The sequence below is a fragment of the Pithys albifrons genome, chromosome 2 (genome assembly GCF_047495875.1).
Source record: "Pithys albifrons albifrons isolate INPA30051 chromosome 2, PitAlb_v1, whole genome shotgun sequence".
Taxonomy (NCBI): domain Eukaryota; kingdom Metazoa; phylum Chordata; class Aves; order Passeriformes; family Thamnophilidae; genus Pithys; species Pithys albifrons.
This window is the reverse complement of record NC_092459.1, coordinates 9033840-9046755: the sequence shown is the minus strand read 5'-3', so window position 1 is coordinate 9046755 and position 12916 is coordinate 9033840.

Genomic DNA, 12916 nt, shown 5'->3' with positions numbered 1-12916 from the left:
AACAGCTACCTGCACTAAAATTCCACCTAATGGATATTTAAATTTAATTATCTGCCTGAATAAAAATCATTGAAAGACAAGAAGTTAATCAGGGATATTTTTAATGCCAAGTTAATGTAGAAGTGGCTGTATATTAAAATTTGTTGTTTTGATACCTTATTTTAAAATGCAATTTACTCTGCTAGAGCACCTCCCCTGCCAAGCTTGAATCCAAGTTAGTTGTCCTACCATGTATTTTTGATAAAGTTTGGATCTGTGGCAAGCTATAAATATTCTCTGGGACGTGGTGGGAGTAACTGTGAGCATCGTCTGCTGTGGATAAATCTCTGGGCAAACACAAGATGAACTCTTACATGCTGTCTTCTTCCTCCATCCCAATGTCCCAGTGTTGCTCTGGCAGTGACACCACATAACAAATAAAAGACAAAATAGGCCCAACCCTAGAGACTGTCCAACTTTTATCTGCTGCAAAAACATGGTATTTGTGGGCCCGTTTCAGGTTGAATTCAGTCTGTTTTCCAATTTGACATGAATGCCAGGTCTCAGAGCAGCTTTAGCCTCTAAGCTTCTCTGTCTCTCAGCCCACTGCAATGTGGTGTAGACATTTTCTTTCAATCTTGGGCACTGGAGAGCTAAATCCACTGCTTGATCTACAGCAGGTGGGAAAGAGTCCTGAGCTCAAGCTCAGAATCCCCAAAACCTGGAGTTTGATGGAACAAAGGGCTTTGAGAGTGACAGCCACATGCACACCTACTGTATAGGGGCTTTATAGGACTTTTCATCCAGACTAACATGTTGGCACTTTTTCTAATTATTGCATGGCCCCTTTACCAAATCAGACCTGCCAGTCAGACATGTGGAAGATAATCTGATTTCTTTTAATTAGTGTCACATCTTTCTTTCTGGTCAGCCCACTCACTTGTACTTCCCCAAGCTGTGATGCGGGCTGTCTTTGGCTGTCAGTCAGATGAAAAGGTTTAGAGAATGCAGGAGGGGGACATTAAAATGTAAAGGTTTTGCCTTGAGGGATTATCAGAAACACAAGAAAGGTGTTTCTGATACTACTGAGAAGTTGAGGAGATGCAGCAGAAGATACTACAGTGGGGTGGCAGAGGGCATATATGAATTCAGAATTCCCAAGCACTTTGGTTGCCAGTTTTGGTATAACCTCACGGGAAGGCCCAAGGCATGTAGATCAGCAGCTCTGCCTTTGCACAAACCTGTGCCACACTGCTGTCCTCCCTGTGGCTCCTACCATGATTTTCAGTGAGGCATGTACTGCTCAACATCTACTCCTGCTTCTCTATTACCTTTCTAAGCTAAAAATACAGGCTTTTACAGCATGGTTTCAGATAGTGGTTTGTGTTCTCTATGTACTTATTATTTATCATGAGATGTGTGGGATTTGTGTGTTCTTACCATCAAGTGAAGGTGAAGGTGATGTGTTTGTGATGTGTTTGTGCCCACACATCTCCAAGCATAAATACACCTTTTTTTCTGGTTTCTGCTGAAATGCCATCATCAAAGAGGGTGTCACTCTGTATCCCAGACTTTTCTTGGTTTACCTTTCTAAAAATCCCTAATTTTACTGTTTGCAGATTGCTTAGAATTTGCAAGAGAGATATTTGGACAAAGTTGGAGCCTCGTGATTTTTGTAGATGATTTCTCAAGAAATAGTTTTCAGTTGATAATTTTCAAAAAAACATGAATCCTTTTGCTTGTTCTGTTATTTATAGCCCACCACTGAGGTCTTATAGAAAGAACATTCCTCTCCCCCCACTTACAATCTGAAGAATGTAGCTATAAAATGGGCATGTGGTTCTGGCATTGAAAATGTTTGAATTTTTACACAGAACTGAACAAATCCATCAGGAATATTATATTCCTTCCAGTAATACTGATATCTTACAACAACTTTGTGATAGCATTTTTATCTTGTAAGATACTAGCCACTGAAATGTGGTGTTTGTTTTTTTTTCTTTCCTATTAAAACACAAACATTTTGTGCTGGGAGGCCATGAATTAGATACAGAAAAAAATGACTATCAGCAATCACTGATGTCTTACAAAGGCCAGGCCGCTTTCACCACAGAAGCCCAAGGCTTGGAGCTGCTTTGACATGACAGTGAACAGGGAGCTTGCAAAGCTGTAGGACCCTCACGGCTTGACAACCATGTAGGTATCCATAAGACCAGATACCCTTTTGTGTGGAATTCAACCATGCTACTTGCCCCTGAGGAAAAGACATGAGTTTGTGTATTGTGTTTACCTGGTGATATAACTCAGAAATATAACTCAAGGGGTGACTGTGGCAGAAGGGAAGTGGTGGAGGTGAGGATGTATTAGAAATCTGTCCAACAGAAGAGCCAGAGAGGTAAAAAATGTCCCTGATGCAGACAGAAGTTACCAGCACTGATGTTCTGAAAAGTCTTGCCAGACACACCCAAGGACACCTTCTGAAGATGTTAGCTGAGCTCAGGGTCCCCAGCCAGCTCCCTTCAGACATCTCGTCCAACTCAGCCAAGAGCTTTCTGGTATCAGCATATCCTCTTTCAAGTTCCCAATAAAGTTCACTCATCAAAACCTCTCTGCAATTGCTCATTTAACAAAATAGAGTTCTAGGATTGCCCCTTATAAATATAGTGTATTTGTGGGGGTTTATAACTCTTGCTCTTCCAGTCAAGTAGATTGATCAAATGTTTTATTACATGACTGAAACTATATAAAAACCGCAAAATACAGTATCTTTTAAGAAAGTAATTATGTTTTCAGAGTAAGGAGAAACTAAAATAAAAATGGGTATGCCATTTATCTGGAGAGCACATAGTTTAGGAAGTGCACATTAAAAAATTCCCCTAAATGTAATTCAAGCTAAGAAGCCAGTTGATAATTACGGCGTAAATCACAGTAGTTCATAGTTTGGCAATCAAAAAGAGTGGCCTATTGTAAGTGCTCTTCTATTAATCTATTGTCACAGATCTCGCTTTAATAGCAACATTATGTGATCACATATTTTATTTATGGATCATTTGAAGAATCTGTTATGCAGATATTCGGATTAGTGGGCTATCGAACCATTAGCCAAATAAATCTAAAGGTAATAAAACTCACAGGAAGATAAATGGCTCTCTTTTTCTTGTTCTTTTCAGTCAATTCAGGCTAATTTAAGCCTTTCACAGAGTGGTGATAATGAAGGATTTGTTCTCAGCAGCGTTATGGCAGGTGATTTGCATTTGAAAGTTTGACACTTTTATAAGCCTTTGATCTTTTCCCCCCAGTGCTTGTGCCCCTATCCAGACACCTACAGGCACGTTTTACCAGGTGGAAAATCTAGGAACAAAAACATCTCTGAGAGTCACTCCGAAGATGTACACTTGAAAAATGTAATTATACAATTTGCATCCAGAAAATATTCTGTTGCTGAATTTAAGTGGCCTTTATATCTTTTATTAGTGTTTCTTTTAAGATAGAGAAAGTCCTCATGGAAGATTTTAAAGATTACAGTCTGATTCTCAATCCTGCTACTGACCTGCGTGATCACAGGGACACCCTGTCTTCTGCTCTTGCCTCCCCCCCCGCCAAGTCTCTCCCTTCTTTAGACATAGACTATGTCAGGGGAGGGTTCATCACTCTGTAGAGATACTCTCCATGATGCCCACCACAGTGGTCAACTTAAACTTGTGACACTATTCTATTACAAAATACTATATGAAAAGAGAGACAGCAACAGAAAGCAGGTGATACTGCTTTAAGCAAGCTGAGCTTCCAGAGAAATGATTCGCTAAAATAAATATTGGAAACGCATTGTAGTAGAAATAAAATTTATTTTTAAAAAAAGAGAAAAAACAAGTGAAAACTTTGATTTCCCTGACATTGACCTGCCCTGTCAGGCTGAGATGCACATTCATCAATCTCTTGCTCTTATCTGGTATCTGACATTCCGTGATGAGTTGAAAGCGAAGTAACACAGATGGATGGTGCTCTCTTTTGAAGAACAAAATGTACTGGGAACTGAATTTTCAAGTACATTCAATGTGAAGTTAACTCTTAGATTGAAGGAGCATCTTTTAAAGCAGAGAGAGGAAAAAAAAACAGTAGTACTCAAAAGGGCTATTGGGATAAAATGCTGTTGGGGCTTCCCTATTAATGTGCATCCAAAGTAAGCTAACATTTACATAGTCCCTGCTACTTTCAATGTACTCCAGACAATGGCTAATCAATACTCATTACACAGCTTTAAAAAGGCTGAGTATTCCAGGGTGATGAGCCTCAGCCTCCCAAATAAAACCTAGAGCCTGAGGCTATTTGGTCAGACACCTCCATCTTTGGGCTTTTCCTCATATCAGGCTGGCTCTCCTCCTCCGAGGTACCTACTCTGACTTCTTTCAGAGGACAAGGTCAATTTGGAGACATACTATTTGCTGATGGCACAGGAAAGAATTTCATGCAGGGAATTTTTAATTAGTGAACCCAGCTTACCTTAGGAATCAAGCCTGAGATAAGAATGAAATGAGGCACTGGCTCACAGATCTGGAAATCATTGTAATCCAAAGCAAAGAAATTAGCTCGTATCAAATTGTAAAGAATCATGAGGGATGCAATAGTTCTGTTTCAAATACTAAACTATGTTCCTGCTGACTCCTAAGACTCCTTATTTTGGGGTCAAATAGTAAGAACAACTTTTTTTATATCCTAGGTCTGTGTGTTTGATTTTGCTTGCATATGTTCATGGTGTGAGTAACACTCATATTTTTAAAGGTTTCCTCTTCCAGGCCAAAGAGAGTTCTGCTCAGAGGGTTATTTTTTTATTTTACTTTTTAGCAAAGGAAACATTTAAATAATATTTAACTGCCACAGTGTTTTCTCAAGTTTACTTGGTGTCAAAATTCTTAAAGTCTCCTACAGCAAGAAGTTCCTTCCAATAGTAAATACAAACCTACAAAAGAGCCAATCCTTACAGCTCAGATAATCAGGATTTGTGACCTGGTTTCCCATCCTGATTGTGACCTGACTGCGCTACAGATAGTGCTTTACTGTTTTCCCTGCTTTGCAGCAAACTCGACCCTAAGAGAGCAGAATTGTAACCAGGACCAGCTGCCTTCAAGATTTGCATACCTGCTGTTCTAAGATCTACCTGCTTATTCATGCAGGCACCGCTTTTACACGTCCCAATTACCATTAACTAAGCAGGAACTCAGGCAGGGTGCAAACCAGATGTCTGTATCTCTTCAGAGTGATGGGGTGGCCGGCAGCACCCAATAAAATGGGCTCTCAGAGTGAAGGCAGGCTAAGGGTTTTATTAGTAATCTTTTTGTACCATTAGCTCTACATTTTACCTTTGTTTGACCTGACAGATTTATAAATTTGATTTACTGGCTCCTACGTAAGTTTTCCTTGTAGGAGTGTAGGTTTTTTGCTCTCTTGTGTGTTTGAAACTAGAAATAAGGATACTATAAGACTTTTCTAAACAGCAGTGACCTGAACTAAATGGCCTTTTGCAACTTCACAACATAAACTGAGGCCCTACCTGCAACTATATACTGTAACTATAACTACCATAATTATTTGAAAAGCTGCGCTTTGAACTTCCTGAAAAACCTGTTTGAAGTGGATAATTAAATGTTTCCTGCTTCTAACATTAACTTTATCCATGCAATGGTGCAGATGACGAGAGATATATGATTTATATGGGCAGGGGATGTTAAAAAGGCATCACTTTCTACTGTCAGTATCAAGAAGCACCAAAAAAAATGACACATAGAAAAACAAGTAGATGAAACCTTGATAAAAGAGTGAGAGAGAGAAATTAAAAGTAAAGAGGAAAAGAAGTAATATTTAGTGGTAGACAGGACAAGCTGGAAGTAGAAAAATTGAGAAGAGGTTGAAAATAAAAGCTGATCATGAGGCAAAAAAAGGAGCAGGGTCTTCAGTGATGGAGAGTACAAATTTCTCTACCACACCCTTATAACCCAAACAAAACTGTCCAAAAATTTAATAAGGCAGGAAAAATATCAGTGTCTTCTCTCACCAACACAAAACCTATAACACATCACTGAAAGGTCAAAGGCTCTTAAGACTCAGAAGTTGTGTCTGTTGCCTTCCTTCCACTGTGAACTTCTGCAAAGAGCTTGGTTGCTCTTCTTTTCCTTCCCCCATAAGGTAGTTGCGGGCAGTGATAATGTCTACCCTGAGCTGTCTCATCTCCAGGCAGGGCAGGCCCAGCTCCCTGGCCGTCTATCCACACCCCACGTTCTCCAGTGCCTGGCCAGCTGGGTGACCCTGCTCTGGACTTGCTCCAGTGTTTCAACCCACCAGGTTTCCCAGGTATTCTGAGAAGCTGCTTCCTATCTTGTCATTCTGAGCCTGTGCTGCTGCATGGCATTATCCCAGCTGGTGCAGGGCTTTGCCTTTGCTTTCCTTGCACATCCCAGGGCTGCTGCCAGATAATTTTCTCCAGTCTGTCCAAGTCCCTCTGGATCGCAGCTCTGCTCTTCAAGACATTAACCACAACCCACATTTCAACACCATCTGAAAACCTTTGTATGTGCAACATTACCTTTAAAAAATGTGAATAATTTTACTCAAATATATTTATGGAACTGTTACAAAATTGTGTTTGTTATACAAAATTCATAGAAAAATTCTGAACAAATGCAAAAAAAATCCCAAACTTAATATACTATTCATGGTCATCAGTAGCCCGAAGGACAGATTTGAGTTTTTTTGTGGGATTGAATGTGATTAAAATTAAGATTTAGTAACTTGCCAAGAAATTTATTATTGCAGTTTAAAATCAATGGTCCTTACTGGAAGGTTAACCACGTGCTCTGAAAGGTGCTTGAACAGACACACAGCACTTTATTTCAAAATGTGTAATATGTAAGAGCTAAAATTTGTAATCTAACACTTGTGTGTTGTCTCTTGCCCAGACTATTGATCCACTGTATAATTACTAAACTGAACTGCCAGCTGTGCCCAGAGCACAAGTTCATTTAGCCCTGAGATGAAACATGGTTTCTATTAGCATCAGGCAGTGATTCTGCACATCAGTGCTAGGACATGAGGGAGGAAGAAATGAGCAGATACTGATTAGGAGGTTCAGTGGATGAAAAGAAACAGCCTGAGCTGAAATGTAATCACAGCAATTGAAAAATAGCTCCCTTCACAAACACCCAGCCTCAGCTCTGCAGCTCCACTGGAAAGTCAGAACTGAGCTTTTAATGCAATTTCCCTGTCTATTGGAATTTCCTGTAAGATTTATGTAGTTTTGAAAAATTGATCATGCTGCAAAATGAATGCCCACTGTAACATCAGGAAAGCAAGAGCACAAACCCTCAGATGCTATTCCATTTTTTTTAAAAAGCCCTGAGAAACCACTGTTACACATGGCAAAGGCAGTCATCCCACTGTTCATGGGAGAATGGAAGTAACACTTGGGGATAAAATATATTGCACTTCATAATTCATTAAATCTGAATGAATGCTTTTGGGTAGGAAAGCAGGCACTGCTTATCTTGAAATATTTTCAACAAGTAGCCCACCACATCTCCCATGAAAAACTGAAACATATCCACTCCTTTACACCAGATATTTTTTGAAATCTGATGTGAAAGCTGATACAATTAAGATGCACTAAGTGATAATAGAGGTTTCCTGCTGGAACAACCTCTATTTTTCTAATAATATCTGTTACTTCTCTTTTTCTGAGCTAAATGAGCCTTATTAGGGTCCCCTTCCTCCCCTAGCTTTGCCCTTTCCTTCTGGCTGAAGTAGCCAGCAGACATTAAAGACCAACCACGTAGTCGAATCTCCTTTCAACTTCTGTTAACAGGGGTATTAAAAAGACATTCCTAAATATCAGCTGAAAACCACTAGGTAATAAACTCTCTACTTAAAAGGTGGGTAGGTGTAAATTCCACACGTAGGGCTTTTCATCTTGGAAGCCAGTTGCTTAGAGATCAGATGTTTTAAATGAATTGCAGAGCTGATGTCACTTGTCAGTCGATGGAGATTGACACTATTTGGAGGATCAAATACTTACATTTCAGGATGTAAAGCAAATAGATAAGTCCTTATCCTACCAGGCCAACACCAAAAAATGCTTGTTCATGATGCAAAGCCCCAGTGAAATCAGTGATAATCACTTGACTGTTCTTCTCCATTAGCAGGCTCCAGTTTTGACATTTTGGAGTAGTGCCCTTGAGAACATTAAAGATTTTAAATGTTTATGGCAGCATTTTTAACAGCACTAGAACTAGTCTATTTTTAGTCATACTACAGATGAATAACAATATTTTCTTTCATGCTAGCCACAGGTTTGCATGGCCAAAGGTGGTAGTAACAATGACATCCAATTTACACATTTTCATTGATTATAGTAAGGATTTTGGGCTCCCTCTCATAGGGCTGAGTTAAGAATCAGTTTTTGTTCTCTTACTGCCTTCTTTCTGTCTGGGAATTGTAAGTGGCTACTCATCTGTGTTCTTTGGCATATTGACCTCACAAAAACCCACCAAAGTATGAATTTGTTGACAAGCTTGCTGACCTTCAGCTGAGGTTGGACCCAGATTAAAACTTCCACAAGTAGGAAAAAAGCTACAAAGTCTAAAACTTTTTTTAAAAAAATCCATCTATCCAATTTGAGGGAAAGCCTTAAAAAGGAGAGAAGCATCGTCTGGTGGCTAATGTGACTCTGGATAACAAATGTGGTGGATCCTTTCCTTCCTTTATTGCCAGCTTGGGTGTAAACAGAGGTGTTCAGCACTGTGTTTCGGAAGTGTCGAACACCTGCTGTGTCTGCTGAAGCTGGTGAGACCTGCAGCTGCTCGCCCGACGTTTTATATGTGGCGATTGACTCCTCGTCCGTGCCTCTGTAAAGCAGGATGGTCACAGCCACCTCCACAGCGAGCGGCGTTGCAGCTAACACTGGGGAAACCTCCTGTTAAATAGGACATGAAATGACTTTAAAAGCTTTTAGGAGATAGTCTTTTTTCACAGTACGAACTGCAAGATGTATCATCTAAGTGCTCTACAAGGATATTAGTATGATCTGCTTCTTGTCAGCTAAAACAAGACTAGACTTCTGTCCTAATTGTAAAGGAGACTGATTGTGATGGGATTAGTGTTATCTAAACATATTTATCCATGTTTCTCAGTTTCAACCTGCATTCTTCTCAGCTGATATAATTTTTACTTATTGTTACAAGTCTGTTTCTCCTACCAAATTACAGTTTGGTGGAAATACATTCTAATATAGGAAAAATAAAGTAAAAGTAGATCAGTTGTAAATTACTGTACACAAAAATGCATTTATTTAACATACATTATCATGACATGTTATCTAGAGTACTTATTTTAAATTTTAAACCTGAAGCTCTAAAAATTTTCTATGCTGTGGGTTGTCTGGATTTTTTTTAAATAAAAAATTTTTTTACTTCTTCCATGCATCCCTGCTCCTGTAAGATTCAAAGCTATGAGCAGGGAACCTTTCATTTTAAAGGAGATTAAGATAGACATGATAGCCTTCATGCTGCAGAATAGATTACTGAAATGAAAATCTAAACTGTCAGTCATGCAGAAAATTCCTTATCATTGTTTGTCAGTTCATATTTCATTGATGTTAGACTTGCATCTCACTACCCTCCAATGTTTTGACACTACTGATGGACAAAAGGGGAATTCCTAAAATTTGCAGGAGGCAAAATGAAGTAAAGGTTACAAAACTTTATATTTTTTTTCCATGGGTTTGCTTTCTAGGAAGCAGCCACATGAAATACTAGAATTTATTAGCTCTTTAGTGAAAGAGCATCACATTGTCGTAGAGAATAGAAAAATACACTTGCTATCCAGCCTGTAGTCTTGCCTTCCTCTGTATGGTACTTTTTAAAGCTTTATAAAATAACACTGTGAACTGTTCTGCCAATTCCAGTGATTTTTGCCTGTTGTAACTGTCTGTACTTTGCAAGATAATTTCCTGAGAATTCTCATACTTGTGGGTGGAAATTTAGTGCTGTCCAAAACTAACTAATCCAAGAACAGCTTCGTACCATGAGACTTTATTGATTTACACAGCCTATGGATCGTACTGTGATCATGGACAGCTGTTACATGGATTTCTGATTTGGCCAAAACTGAGACACTCTTCATTTGAGTTAATTTAGGGAACCTGGTGGCTGTGGGTACAAATAGGTGGCTGGTTTTCAAATAGAACCTCTGTCTCCACCTGTACCAGCTGAGACAACAGGACCACAACCCCTTCTTTGATTCTGAAGATGTGTCATAGCAAAGCTTGCTTTAGTATGGGTAAACCCTCTGCTCACCCCTATGCCCTTGGTGGCATCCCCTGGACAACAGTCAGGCAGTGTTTGGGACATAACTAGGCAAGGCCAAGCTAAAACAGCATCAGAGAGTATAAAGTAGGATGCACAACTGCAAGGCAGTTTTCAATATGAGCATTAGGCCCATATTATCTATTAATATAGAAAAGCCTGTAATATTTTCTTGCCTGTTTTACAGTTTACAGGAGCATGAACTTATAAGATCCAGTGATTTTTCATTCAACAAGAGCAGTTGTCTATGCCATATCCTGCCTTGGCTGCACTTAACATTTACTCATAAGATATAAGAAAAGAAATAGCTATTGCTGTAATTTGCATTCCTCTTCCCTGCATAATGTCATCCAAATTTCTCTCTATAAGAATACAAAGATGAAATCAGACTGTGGTCACCTGTCATTTACAGCAATGCCATCTTGGACATGCACAAAATCTTTTAACCCCTTAGTGTCTGAGCAACACTTTCTATGATTTACCCATAAATTAACGGGTCATGTACGTTATTTACAGCCAGAAGTGACTTGAAATATTTGGTCTAAATTTGACTGTATTAAATTATCATTTGGTTGCAAAATCAGAACTGAGCAGGACACTTTATATATGCAGTCAGCATGTGTGTTTTTAATATATTTGTACATAACATACACATATATTCTGTACATGAATACATGTGTACATACAAATGCACATACATATATTTGGAAACTCATTTTTCTTGGCACACCCTGACAAAAGTTCCTCCTCTTCTCCCTCCCTCTTCTGATTTTTTTCTGTTTGTAGACTTTCAACTGTTGTGTTTACAAAAAAAACCCAAACCTGAAATAAGAGCAGAGTACTGTCAAATGGAAAAGGGACTATAAACACAAATACAGGGAGAAAAAAGAGTGTGAGAGATTTTAACTGCAGAAACAGACTTCATATCTAACTTCTGACCTTGTACCATTGTCTTGGTGCTCAATAAAACCCATTCAGTTCTGAAATGACAGAAAATACCTGTCCTTCATCTTGCCAATTTTTGGCAGACATTTTGTGCTTCCTAGGACTCTTTCAGCTCATTTTTTTAAAGAACGACCAAAGCAGGGTTCAGAACATGATTAGATAACCACAAAACACAAAGCAACTCTGTCTAGGGGAGCTGTACCCCGAGTTTCTGTGTAGAGTAGATGTCATGATAGTCAAATTATCTCAGCCCATGTTGAAGTGCAAAAATCCTTCACTTTTAGGTTCTTTCTTATTCACCTCAGCATAAAATCAGTCAGTGTCCCATAAGCTGCTTCTTGACGGTTTGATCTCAAACTCATAAAAATTCACAAAAGCCTTCCTAGTGACTATGCTGAGTATTGGATTGTTTTTTTTTCCTGGGTGATTGTAGTGAGGATTTCACAGAAAGAAAGGGCATGTTCCATAAAATCTCAGCTTGCTTCAGCTGTGTGAAGTTCAGGAGATTTCCCTGCCTTTGTTTGGAGTGGATTATGGTATTGTTGAAGAGAAGCAAACTCTAAAATAAATCATACTTCTATTTTTTCCTCCAGATTGATGCTCTTTCTCCTCTTCTTTTCTCTATATATTATATTTTGTGTCTGTTACATGCCAATGCAAAGTCATGGCTGGCAGCTGAGTTGCTCAACAATGCTGCGGAGCTCAGTTGTTTTGGATAGTTTTCCTGGCTCTTCTAATGCTTTGCTGTACGATTTGAAAGTTCCTCCTTGCCTCCACTTACTCATTTCCTCAGAGTAATAGAGAACATTAATCATCACTGTAATCTGTTCTGAAGGCTAGAGATGAAAAATGCTCATTATTAATGATCTTAATTTATAGGTTATACATTTTCACTTGAACTGTGTAACTTATAACCACTGTTACATTTAGTCAGGTTTGGAAAAGGGTTTTTTGGCAGAAGAACAGATTCCTAGAGGTAGAAAATTTTACAGAAGTAGCTTCTAGTCTTCTCTAACACATATATAACCTGTATATAACTTTGAATTAAATTTCTATGTAAAACATTTGTCTGGGCCCAAAGCTTATACAGTGTATATTTTCTTTCCTAGATCTTCTTTTTAATTATGTTTTCCTATATTTTTAAAAGGGACTTTGTTTGCAGTTACATATTTCCTTTTTGATTTCTCAGGCATTTTTTAAAATAGCAAATAAACCTACAAACTGCAGTGGATTGCATTGTAGTTTTTTCCTCCTTTCTCCTGTTGAAAACCAAAATGATCCTGTTGCAATCTCAGAAGAGAAATCCACAGAGCCATAACACACACAAATCCAAACCAACCATCTTTGTCTGCCATGATTAAGATGCGATAATGAGAGACTACTTCAGCAGCAGCCTGGCTGTACCACATAGTCACTGCTGTAAGTGCCATCACCTTCACTTACCCAGAAGTCAGGGCTCGATGCCTTAAATTTGGGGTTTGTGTCAGTGGTCAATAAATTCTACATCTGTAAATTGTTTTGTAAAATGCTTAATTTTCTTTTTCCTCTCTCACCACTTATACCCCCAGTGCAGTGCTCAATGTAGATGAGCAGCCTTAATTGGTTTAGTTGCAAGAAGATAATCTTTTTTTCCCCCTTTCTTG